Raw genomic sequence first — 12,112 nt, forward strand, 5'->3', positions numbered from 1 at the left:
GCTTAAGTGGAATGAAACTCTGCTGTGATTGCATACTTTCTATCTGTTGTGGTTCCTACCAAAACTTTCTGCATGTCCTTTTCAGGTTGGTTGAACTCTTTCCTGACTCTCTGATCTTGTATCTTGTTGTAAAGTCTTGTATCTTGTTGTAAAGTCATACATCCATGGTTGAAGGGTTTCACACGAGACTCCCAAATGGTATATCAAGGGATTCAACAGGTGATGATTTGTAATACAGTACTATCATATTCCCTTTCCATTACACTGTCATGGGCATAAGCCTGTTGCACAGATCTGCCTGTGCAATGAGAATGACATGACTACCAGCCACTGTATGCAGCTCATTAAAGACTTTGTTTTGGTATTCCATATTTGTACAGTTCTCACACAATGAGACAAAGTTGTGGGCATCCTGGAATTGGGGGGGGGGGAGTCTTTGATCAGTGATAATCTGCCACTAATGGTGATGTGATTCTGGTTATGAAGGCAGAACTGAGCCAACAGGATTTTGCCCCATGCTATCATAGAAAAGGCACACACTGACTGAAATGTACCACAAAAACATAACCTGGCACTGTAATCTGGATCTGTGTGCCCAAGACATTTGTGGTTAATACATTGTTTTACATATGTATTGTTATAATAGCATGAGTATGATACTGATAGAGAACAATGTTTCAGTCAATGTTACTTAACTTGTAACAGTGTTATCACATTTAGATCCAGATTTTCCTTGACTTCTGTACTTTTAAAAATAAGTCATGCAAGTGAAAAAAGAACCTGTGAAAAATTAAGAGTTGAAGTGAGAACACAGCAGGTGGAGAAAACACCTCCCCCTCTTGACTCCCCATGGAAAATCACCCTTTGGTAGCTCCCTAAAAGAAGCAACATCAAGCATTATTTATTTATTTAAAGCATCTCTACCCAGCTTTTTAATCAAAAGCATTCCTAATGTGGTTTATGTTTTATTGACAAAAAACAAAACTATCCCCATCTGCAGATTTACAGTTTAAAAAATGGCACTAAATGAGAGAAGGAAACAGGTTTTGAAAATATACATGCACCAGTTCACAAGGTTAAATAGTAGCACAGAGAATGGCCCACCCCTGATACTGCTTTTTTAAAAGGATCAAATAAATTCATACGGAATGATAGGATAATAAGTCCCTTTTTGGGAAAAATGTGACATATTAATAAAACTAATAATAATAAAATTAATAATAAAACTAATGATGATGATATATTTGGATATTATCATAACTAAATGGACTATCCAAGTCCAAAAAAAGAGGAATGTGTTCTATTTCTATGGACAGATAGCAGGCCTGTTGCTTCTGTGGTTCCTTGATGCAAATAGCCACTGTGGCAAAGAGTTCTGGACTAGATAGATCTTTGAAGCACTTCATCAGGAATCTTCTCATATTCTTAACCTGCACATAGCTCTAGATCAGTGGTGTTGAACTGTGGCCCTCCAGATGTTCTTGGCCTTCAACTCCCAGAAATCCTGGCCAGCAGAGGTGGTGGTGAAGGCTTCTGGGAGTTGAAGTCCAAGAACATCTGGAGGGCCACAGTTCGACACCACTGCTCTAGATGACTGACCCACATTTCAGGTAGCAAACACATTTATCTTAACTGTGTTCCTTTTCCTTCCTTCCCTTGCTCCCCATTCTCTTATGTTGTCATTGATAGAATTGACTGGATACAACTCAGCTCACACTCAAAAAGACACATTTCTTCTCATGGGGAGGATTAAAAAAGATCTCCACCTAGACTGTCCTTTACCTGCTCTGATCTATGCTAACCTTCCTTTGACCTTATATTGCTACTCTTCGGGTTGCTGGTATCACTTCCTTCTCACATCTTTCTCTTGTCCCTCCAAGGAGGAGACATCTTGCTTTTGTTCTCTAGATGTGCATGGAGCAGTCATGGCTCCTGAGCCTAATATCTCCAACTTGGGTATCTAGAACTAAGACTTCCATCACTTTTACTACCCCAAGCACATTTATCTAATAAATGCAAGCTTTCTTATTTTCTTAGAAGGAATTGTGCACATGATTCCTTCACAAAGCAGGGAAGTGGGCTCAGGCACCCATTCCAAGGATTGCTTTGCAGGTACCCTGGATTGCCAGAAAGGTGAGTAAGTAGGTCCTAGATCAAATCAAGCCTCAACAATCTCTTGAGTCAAAAATGTTGACACTGAGGTTGTCCTACTTTGGGCACATCATGAGAAGACAGGATTTTATGGAAAAGACAATGATGCTGGGAAAGGTGGAAGGCAGCAGGAAAAGAGGAAGACCAAATATGAGATGGGATGACTCCCTAAAGGAACCCACAGGCTTAAGTTTGCAGAAGCTGGACAGGGATGTTGAAGACAAAACATTTTGGAGATTGCTCATTCATGGGGTTGCCATAGGTCAGGGGCAACTTGATAGCAGATAACAGCAATAGCAACAACAAAAACAAGAAGAAGAGTGAGATGTACAAAAGTAAGTGTGTTTCTGTATCCAGCTGCTCTTAACATGGTATTGTTATGTATAAAGGCTGGTAAAGTAAAAAAATACTAGCAAACAACAACACTTAAGTAATGAATCAATTATACGTGGGCCCCCGGAATCCAGCAAAACAAAGGGACTTAAGTATGTTTAATCTTCATATAACCAAATGTGAACCTGACAGTTCCACAGAACCATGTGAATTATGAATAATTAACACAAACTTATCTTTAAGGTAGTTTTTTAAAGGCTTTTTAATCTGTTATGTGCAATTAAGTTGCCCCTGACTTATAGCACACCTACAAATTAGTGACCTACAGAATATTTATCATTAGCAGCCCTCAAGGCTTCCTCTACGTTGTCGTCTAATGAGATGTAAATAGGTTTTCAGCTACATGCCTTGTACAGATTTCTTTTAATGAACAAACAAACAAAAACTGGGTTAAACTCATCTGAACAAATCTACTTTTTAAAAAACCATTGGGCACTTGTCTGAGCAAGTGTAAGATTTTTTTTAAAAAGACCCATGCCTTTTGTTTGTGAGTTTTGGTGAAGGAGAAGCAGAAGCTGCTGACACTGATCCATACACCTGCTTACATATTTCCAGCTTCCATCCTAAACACACAACAATAAGAAAATGACAGAACACCACTAGTTGCCATTTTCAGTCAAACAACTGAGCCTAATCACATGCATCTTAAGTGATCTCCAGCCATCCTTGGCGAGAATACTTCTCTCGACCAAGTATAGGTATACTTACTTACAGAGAAACCCCAAGTAACTACTAACATACAGTGGACCACAAAACACTAACACAGACATGGAGAATAAACCCTGCCACAAATCCAGGTGCCAACTCTGCCTCCACATTTATTCTGGCAACACTATTACAGGGCCTAACAATGTCGCCCACAACATCAAGGTTTACTTGTTCCTTTGCCATCTTTTGCCAACAGTGCCCCTCTACATAGGACAAGCAGGACAATCTCTATGCAAAAGAATTAATGGACACCTGTATGCTATTCTCTTTATTAACACACCTTGTTCCTCTGTTCTTTCCTTTAATCAGGTCACTGCTTACAGTTGGACTTTAAAGCAACACAGCCACCTTTTTTTTTTTTTTGCTTCTGCCTTGTTTTGTATCTCTTCTTGGAATTTCAAAAGAACGAAATGCCAAGCAGAGATCATAAACCATTCTAAGTGTGAAATGCACACATACACCACTGTCCCTTAGAGCTAGGCATGAATGTTTTACTGTCTGCATTTTAACCTCCTATGTCTAAAAAAGTGGACAGAATTTCCCCAAAAGCTTATTTTAAAACATAATAATCTTTAAGGTGCCACAATGTTTTTGTCTTTCTTAATTTTAAATTTGCCTGATATGACATACTCCAGTTGTCTTAGATTGGCCCCATTTGGGGGGAATGGAAGATTGGAATTCCAGGAGCTTTCAAGTCTGCTGCTTTAGGAAGTATAAGATGTGCAGCTGTTACTCAAACTCTAACTTTAAGCTCAAAACACAACCCTCACCTTAACCCTCACCTTAACTCTACTGCTAAACCTCAATATAGTGGACTTCCCTTGAAGTCAGAAAATATCCAATGTAAAGTGTTTTGTTTTGCTTGTTAGTCTATGTGGATAACAGCTATTTTGTCCCTGTCAGCAACATTCATACAAGAAAACTGTCATTTGAGTTAAAACTGAAGGGTCTGAATCTGTATTTACAAAACCATTCCACAGCTCAGAGTGAACTGACCTAGAGGTTGTTCCTGTAGCTAGGATTGAAAAATTGGCCTTCAGGTTATATCAGGTCTGACCTTTGCCATGTCCTTAGCTATATAATTAAGTATGCTATCTTATCTCGTTTGTTAAAACACTATGGGAGCCTATCACCCATGCTGGAATGGTTCCAAGCAAACAGAAGGATGAATGGCTTGTATTTATCTTGGGTACTAGAAAAAAGGGTATAATTTAAGCAACATTGGTCTTTCACCATCCTTGACATCATGTACTTGGGATGTGCTTGTCCGCCTCCTCACCTCACTGCCTTTTTCTAAGATTAAAGAAAAGAACATTTGAAGAAGAAGAATCTAGAAAAGAGAAGGGCTGGCCAGGATACATCCTGCTCTGTCCAGAGTCCAAAAGCATTGAACTGCATTTCCATGCAAGCCAGTGAATTTGTGGCAATGGTAGCAGAAGAGGCATTTTGTGAATTAAGGAGATATAAATGTGACCTTTCTTCCTTCATGGATTGCTGCCTTGTTGTGGAGAAGGGGCTTGAGTAATTCAGAAAAGCTATGGGCTGTGCTGTGCAGGGACACCCAAGATGGGCAGATCATAGTGGAGAGTTCTGACTAAATGCAATCCACCTGGAGTAGGAATTGGCAATGCCACTCCAGTATCTTTGCCAAGAAAACTCCATGAACAGAAACAAAAGGCTAAAAGATATGTATGACGCTGGAAGATGAGCCCCTCAGGTCGGAAGGCATCCAACATACTACTGAGGAAGAGTGGAGGACAAGTACAAGTAGCTCCAGAGCTAATGAAATGGTTGGGCCAAAGCCGAAAGGACACTCAGCTGCGGATGCACCGGGAAGTGAAAGGAAAGTCCAATGTTGCAAAGAAAAATACTGCATAGGAACCTGGAATGTAAGATCTATGAACCTTGGAAAGTTGGATGTGGTCAAACAGGAGATGGCAAGAATAAACATTGACATCCTGGGCAACAGTAAACTAAAATGGATGGGAATGGGCAACATCTACTATTGTGGGCAAGAATCCCACAGAGGAAATGGAGTAGCCCTCATAGTCAACAAAAGAGTGGGAAAAGCTGTACTGGAATATAATCTCAAAAACGATAGAATGATTTCAATATGAATCCAAGGCAGACCTTACAAAATGACAGTCATCCAAGTTTATGCACCAACCATCAATGCTGAAGAGGCTGAAATTGGCCAATTCTATGAAGACTTACAGTACAACACCTTCTAGAACTGACACCAAAGAAAGATGTTCTTCTCATTCTAGGGGATTGGAATGCTAAAGTAGGGAATCAAGAGATAAACAGGTAAATTTGGCCTTGGAGTTGAAAATGAAGCAGGGCAAAGGCTGATATAGTTTTGTCAAGAGAACAAGCTGGTCATCATGAACACTCTTTTCCAAGAACACAAGAGATGACTCTGCACATGGACATCATAAAATGGGCAATACTGAAATCAGATTGATTATGTTCTCAGCAGTCAAAGATGGAGAAGCCCTATACAGTCAGCCAAAACAAGACCTGGCGTGATTGTGGCTCTGATCATCAGCTTTTTATAGCAACACTCAAGCTTAAACTGAAGAGAGTAGGAAAAACCACTGGGCTAGCCAGGTATAATCTAAATCAAATCCCTTATGAATACACAGTGGAAGTGAAGAACAGATTTAAGGAACTAGGTTTGGTGGACAGAGTACCTGAAGAACTATGGATGGAGGCTGTGACGATTTCCTCTGAAGCCCCTATTCCCCCAGGCCTTCACAAGGTTCTCGCTCTTCTTCTTTCTTCGCTGCCACCAGGTATTACTGCCTTAATACCATTTAATCATGGAGACATGTGTGCTTTTAAAACTTAAGTCATTTATTAGATCAGGGAAGTTAACATCTGATTAATATTCAATAGGTAAATCACAGGTTGCTAATCACTTGTATTTGAATCAGTTCTACTTTAACTTTAAACCTCTTTTAACTCTCTGTTCCATTCAGCTTTCTTACAGATCTCTAACTCACTCATAGTTCACTTTTAAGTTTCACACTGTCTCCCACTACCAGAATCTCCATCCACCAGCCTTTATTACCAGCCCCCTCCCTCCTTGGTTCCGCCTTCTGTCCTCTCATTGGCTCCTTCTCCACTGTTCAGCTGTGACAGACAGGTGAGGGCAGGCGGTTCGCTACACACCTTCCCCCTTAAAAAGTTGTTTCATGGGGTAAAAGCTATAGTGCTTTACCCTCATGAACAACAAGGAGCTTTACGGTAGTAAACAATCAACTACACAACATCAAAACTAACCACCTTTGAATATAAGTAATAATTAACCAACTTATATGCTTGCTGTACATTAAACTGGGTAATTCAGTTACTAGTTCAATTACATTTCTCACCACTTCATTCATCTACACAGGTGCTTACACAACAACAACACATAACACTTTTAATATTTACATACATTTTTTTCTTGAACACACAGCATATAACATTTAACGAGGTGCAAATCAACATTTTATCGCTTTTGCTACATTAACCAAGTCCATTCTCTTCTTCATAAGTCTTTGGCGCGCATCGCCAGGGTGTCTGCCACAACATTAAGAGTCTCTTTTGTCCACATCTTAATTTTTCTCAGTTCAAGTTCTATGATGTAAGTGTTGTCCCTCAACACCATGTTATCATCCTCTTCAAAAGCCCAAACGCATAGTCATGGTGGAGTGGTAGTGCTCATAAAGGAATTGTCCTACCCTCTGGCATGCTTTGAGATGTGGTGAAGACCACCTCCCTCTGTACCTTCACAATACTCAAGACTTGCAGACAGCTGGGGTCGCTCGCCAACCTGCAGCTTCCCTCTCCAGAACAACCTCGGAGGAAGGATCTTGCAGTCATCCGCCTGGCTCGGCGCAGCTCCTGTCTTGAATCCAGAACCCTCCACGATGGCGACACCTCTCTGGCATTTGGGACCTCTCCGCAAGCGGTCTGCCTCCGGCGCTGTCTTCCATCTCTCTTTCCGTCTTGTAATATTAGGTGCTCTACAGAGTTTCACCTCTGCCTCTGGAGCTGCTAATGTGATGCTCTTGGTTAAACCCTTTAGGTAGGGCCTAGCAAGATTGAGCCTAACTCTCAACCTTTTGCTCTTTGCACCACTGGCAGGGTTAGGCTACTTTTCAACCTATTAAGCTCTGCCTTCCCAATATGGCCATGCCTGTTCTCTCTTGGTCTTTTTTCCCTTCTCTTATATTGACCAGACTTCACTTCCTGACCCCAAAGTTTGGATAGATAGGTTTGTCCTCTATAAGGTGTAACCACCTGTGGGCGTGCATCCCCGGTGTCACACCTGTGCACTACACCCTTAGTTACTTCGGGCTTGTTGGAGAAAACATGCTTGCCCCTCGGAAGCATGGCTCTGGCTTCTCTTTATTGTTCTGGGGTTACTGAGTAACTGATTTGGTCCTCCTCTCAGGTGTATTTGAGTTTGCCCCTCCTTTCTCCATAATGTAACTCGAGGCTTTCACTGTTAGCTTCTTTCAAAGCCAGCAAGACAACGTTTTCTTTCCTACAGTAGGGCTTGATCATTTTCACCCAGTCTACTATCCTGCCTGTCTCTCCCTTTAACAGTGCGATGCAATCTCCCTTGTTCACTTGAGGAGCTCAGAAGCAAACTTCCTGCTACCCATTTGCCTCAGCAGAGCATCTACAATGTTCTGAGCCTCAATATTTCTCAGGGGAACTGCTTCAGGATAACGCGTTGCACATTCAGAGATATTCAGACTGAATTTGTTTCCCCTCAGGGTAACTCTGGGCATCAGCTCAACTATGTCCAAACCACTGCATTGGACTGAGTTCGAAATGACCAGTAAAAGACACCACTCGGCATCAGTTTCATCATTGAAATCCCCGTGCCACTGATCTCCTTTACACCTCTGGCCAAACTCTTTTAACTGCTCCTCCATTTCAAGGCAGTAAGAGTTTTGAGCTAATCCTTGGTTAGTATTTGTCATGTCCATATGAACTGCAATGGTGCCAGCGTGCCCCTGCTCCTCTATCCCCCCCCCTTGATTTATGAGAGGAACAATCAGTTGCTCAAGGCTGGACGACAGCTGGTGGAAAACTGGGAACCATGGCTGTTGCAGCCACCATGGAGCTATCAGGATAGCTGGAATCCTGCTGAAACCGAACTACAACTTTGTGGAGGAGCGGGAACAGTGGAAACAGGTAAATGAGTGACTTGAGCCAATGGCCGATTAATGCATCTGTGTGGGAATTCTTGCCTACTCCTGCATGGGAGCAGTAATGCTTGTATTTCCAGTATACCCGGGAGGCAAAGAGGTTGATGGTGGATGTGCCCCATCATTTGCACAAAGAGAGAAAAACAGATTGATCTAGCTACCATTTGTGGGCTTGTGTTTTTTTTTCGGCTGAGCAAATCTGCCAGACTGTTTTCTTGATGGCTATATGTATTGCCGTTAGACAAATGTGATGAGAGAGACACTATTCCCACAGGTCGACAGCGAGATATAAAAGATTTGGGGAGTGAGTATCCCCTTGTTTGAGAATATAGTACATCATGGTGGTGTTGTCTGTGACTATTTGAACAATTTTGCCCACAAGATGGTTTTTGAAAGCTCTGCAAGCTTTTATTAGTGTTAAGAGTTCTAGTTCGTTGATATGAAGGAGTTTCTTTCTTTGTGACCACCGGGCATGGATTTGCAGGTAAGTCTGACATCTGTAGTAACCTGAATTTGTGGGTGGGGGACAGTGGAGGAAACTGGTGGAATTCAATGTGGTACCCATTTCTTATGATGGAGAGCACTGTAGTGATGTCTTTCCATGTAGGTAAGTGCTTCCAAAGGGGAGGAGGAGAGGTGGGAGGTGGTATTGGGATCTCAGTTGGTTGGATGTCAAACATGATGCTTAGACTTAAGGTCATTGCATGTAGTTGTGGTTTGTTGGTGAGGTTTGGCTTGATAAGGTTGTTGTTTGTAGTAAGGCTTGTAAGATGTTTGTCTTTGAGGTTCTTGTTGAAATTTTTGATAGGAGGTGTAAGGACTGTGCTACTGATTGTGCTGAGGGAGTTGCTGGTATGTGGGGTAGACTCCCAAACGCCTGGCAGCTATCCTCTTTTTTTTTTTAACACTCTCAAGAATGCCATCAGTCTCAGCATTGAAGAGACCAACTCTATCAAATGCTAGATCTTTAATGCGCATGCGCACGTCCTCGGCTAGACCCATGGTTCTAGATCAAGAGAAACGTGTAAGTGCTACAGAGGTAGCCATTGATTTAGGTGCTGCATAAACTGTGTGTCTAGCAGATAGCATCTATTGTTTCGCCATTGAAAGACCCTCTTGTTGAAAAGTTTGTGCTAAGACCCTTTTGTCTTTGGGGAGAGCATCAATAAAGGTAGACATATTGTCCAGAGAAAACATTGGTAGGTGCCCATAGCCTAGGGTGGTCTTATAGGCCAGATGGGCGGGGTATAAATAAAATAAAATAAAATAAATAAAATAAAATAGCTCCCGCATAGTTGGCAACTCTCATGGTGAAGGCAGCAGAAGAATATAGCCATTTGCCCATGGAGTCAGTGCGCATGCTGTCTTTATTAGGTGGTATTAGTATTTATCTGTGTCAAGAGTAAGATTGTGAAGCTTTGACAAATATGGAATTGGGAGCTGGTTGTTTCTGTAAAAGACTGTGCCTGGGTCATGTACTTGATAACGGTTGTCTGTGCGTTTTGACAACAAATGGGATGATGCTGGTTTGGTCAAAGAATGTCTAGCTGTGCTCAAGAGAGAAGGGAGCATGGAGATATGGACTGGTTTGATAGCATCTTTAGATATGGGATCATAAAGATGATCTGCTGCTCCAGTAGCAGGTCTATAGATTTGTAGATCGAGGTATTTGGCCATATGAATCATTAGTTGAGCATAGGTTTGAAAATCCTCTACTGATGATGGAGGGTCTGTGTCTGCCAGGTTAGAATCCGGTGATGTTACAATTTTTGATGGTGTTTGAGGCCTGGAACCATGATCAGATGGATCAGCATCATGTGTCGAGTCAATCAACTATCGATCAATATTGACGTCGAGCGACTAGTCCTCAAAATATTGGTGTTGATGCCAAGCTGTTGATGTCGAAGGGGTGTCAGTGGACAGAGGTCGCTCTTCTTTGTGGCCTCTGTTAATGCACATAAGTGGGTTTCCTGAGTCCATGGACTGTTTTCTCTTAGAGACTGTTTTCGATGTTGAGGGTTTTGACGTCGAATGTTTGGCTTTGTGCATCAATATCGAGAGCAGAATAGGTTATCGACTGGAACGAGATGGGGTAGCCGACGAGCGCTGTTTTGTCACTTCATCCATGGTTTAGGGATTGCTCCCAGAGCCAAAGCTTGAGTCTAGAGAGGCAACTGCAGAGAACTCCCCGTTTAAAGTTTTTGCAGGGAGGGGACGAGGAAGTTTGATGGCCTCACCGAGGCAAAAAAAGGCATTTAGGGAGGCCGTCGGAGAGCGGGATCTCATTATTGCAGGCTACGCAGCTTTTAAATGGGCCTGAAAAGGCCATGAACCGAGAACCAGTTTTTAAAAGAAAACAACGGAAAGGGGAGGAGACGCTTCAGCCCTAAGGCCGGAGTGTATCTTGTCTTGAAAGTAATAAGGATAATAATAAATAAAGTTCAACAACTTTCCTACTTTCGTTTTCAGATTTCCCACAGAAGCAACAATTGAGGCTCTCAACGCGGCAGTTGAAAGAAACTGAAGGGAGAGCCTTGGCGCCAAGGTACATATACCAGGGGGGAGGGGTCTATGCTAATGTATTTTCCTTTGCTAAGGCAAAAGCTCTAAAATATTCCGATGAGGCTCCGTGCATGCGCGGATTACCCATAGTTTGATTCACAGAGGCTACAAAGAAGAACAGGGCTGTGTCCTCTCACCAACTCAGTTTGGGATCTTTTTTGCTGTCATGCTGAAGCATGCTTTTGGAACTGCAACAGAAGGTGTCTATCTCCGGACTACCATGGGTGAGCGGGTGGGCATGGTGCGCTCACAGGTGAGCATGGCACGCTTGCACACAGGTGCGGGTGGGCAGGACACCTGTGCATGAGGGTGGGTGGGCCTTGCGTGCATGTGGGGGAGTGTGTGCAGGGGGCGAGAGATCTGTCTCCGCAACCAAGTCCTGCAAAGGCCATGGACCGGCAGTGGGCTATAGACCGGGCATTGGGGACCCATGCACTACACCACACTGGAAATACACGCACACGCATTGTACATAATATTAATGTTGTTAAATATCATGCTGCATGTATGTGTGCTGTTGGTTTTCTTGGAGTGCACTCAGGTATAAAGTAGTAGTAGTAGTAGTAGTAGTAGTAGTAGTAGTAGTAGTAGTAGTAGTAGTAGTAGTAGTAGTAATAATAATAATAATAATAATAATAATAATAATAATAATAATAATAATAATAATAATAATAATAATAATATACTTTATACCAGAAGTGCATACTAGTAGTAGTAGTATGCACTCTGGTATAAATATACTAGTTGCAGTAGTAGAGGAATGTGGCTAGATTCATTGAGTCTATTCTGTCTTTTCCCTCCTACAAGTTGCAATCAATTTATTTTTATTTACTGCACTTGCATCTTGCTAAGGACCTTAGGTGATGAGCATGTTTCTGTTGCCAGCTAATTTTATCCTCACATCAAGGTAGATTAAACTAGGAAAGAGTAGCTGAAATCCTGTTGCTTAAACTAGTAAGTTCCTGCTAGAGTAGGCCCACTGAATCGGTGGGAAGTCAACTTCTCAGTAAGTTCCATTGATTCAGTGGTCCTACTGTAATTGTAACTTACTGTGCTAAACAACAGGATTTCAGCCAACATGTAACCTA

Source organism: Pogona vitticeps, chromosome 3 (genome assembly GCF_051106095.1).
Source record: "Pogona vitticeps strain Pit_001003342236 chromosome 3, PviZW2.1, whole genome shotgun sequence".
Lineage (NCBI taxonomy): Eukaryota > Metazoa > Chordata > Lepidosauria > Squamata > Agamidae > Pogona > Pogona vitticeps.